The sequence below is a fragment of the Myotis daubentonii genome, chromosome X (assembly GCF_963259705.1).
Source record: "Myotis daubentonii chromosome X, mMyoDau2.1, whole genome shotgun sequence".
In the NCBI taxonomy this organism is placed as follows: Eukaryota; Metazoa; Chordata; class Mammalia; order Chiroptera; family Vespertilionidae; genus Myotis; species Myotis daubentonii.
The window spans coordinates 118,570,262-118,571,759 of NC_081861.1; positions in this window are offsets into that span (position 1 = coordinate 118,570,262).

The following is a 1,498-nucleotide window of genomic DNA, read 5'->3' on the forward strand; positions in this document are numbered from 1 at the left end:
AAGATTTAGATTTTGATGCCAATTATACCATTATCCTATCTAATAAAAGAGAAAAATGGTAATTGGCGTACAACGATACCCTTTTCATTGGCTAATCAGGGCTATATGCAAATTAACTGCCAACTATGATTGGCAGTTAACTGCCAACTAAGATTGGCAGTTAACTGCCAACAAGATGGCGGTTAATTTGCATATGTAGGCACAATGCAGGGAGGCGAAAGGGAAAGCAGGAAGAAGCCCCCTGCCACTGACAGTGATCGGAAACCCAGGGGGGAGCTAAGAGCTGGGGGGCAGGGCAAAGGCGGCCGCAGGGGCCGCCTTTGCCCTGCCCCCCAGCCATGATCAGAGAATCAGGCACCTTTTCCGCCCTGGCCAGTGATAGCAGGAAGTAGGGGTGGAGCCAGCAATGGGAGCTGGGCACGGTTGAAGCTGGCAGTCCCGGGAGCTAGAGGTCCCTTGCCTGGGCCTAAAGCGGAGCCCACTATCGCAGGGCCGCTGCAGCTGCGGGTCCCCGCTGCCCGAGCCGGACATCTCAGCCAGAGGCGTTAGGCCTGTGCAGGGGCGGAGCCTGCAACCGCGGGGAGCTGGGGGTCCCCTGCCCAGGCCTGACACCTCTGCTGGAGGCCTCAGGCCTGGGCAAGGGGCCGATCCGGTGATTGGTGATCGGAGGGTGATGAGGGTCAACTCCTCTGGCCAAGGCATCAGGCCTGGGTGGGGGGCGGAGCCGGGGATTGGGGGGATATGATGGTCCCCTTGCCCAGGCCTGAAGCCTGGGTCAGAGGCATCAGGCTTGGGCGGGGGGTGGAGCAAGCGATCAGAGGGAGATGGGGGTCCCCTGCCCAGGCATGATTCCTGGGCCAGAGGCCTCAGGCCTGAGCGGGGGCCAGAGCCAGTGATCAGGGGGAGATGGGGATACCCTGTCCAAGCCTGACACCTCTGGCAGAGGCGTCAGGCCTGGACAAGGGGCCGATCAGGCGATCGGAGGGTGATGGGGGTCTACACTCTGGTCGAGGCATCAGGCCTGGGCAAGGGGCCAATCCTGCGATTGGAGGGTGATGGGGGTCAACGCCTAAAGGCTCCCAGTATGTGAGAGGGGGAAGGCTGGGCTGAGGGACACTCCCCCCCACACACACCCAGTGCACGAATTTCGTGCACCGGGCCCCTAGTCTATATATAAAAGCCTAAGCGACCATCATGACCGGATGACTAGCAGGGAGTTATGACATGTGTTGATCACCACGGGGCAGACTGTCAATGCAGGAGCTTCCCCCTGGTGGTCAGTGCCCTCCCACAGCCAACCTCCTGCAGCCAACCAACCTCTTGTGGTCCCTCCCCCCAGCCAGCCAGCCTTGATTGGCCATGATAGGCTCCAATCAGGACTGGGTGAGATGGCTCCTGATCGGCCAGGAGGGACCCCACCCATGCATGAATTCGTGCATTGGGCCTCTAGTATTGGATAAAAAAGTTGACCTTTCTGAATCTCCATTTCTTTATCTAT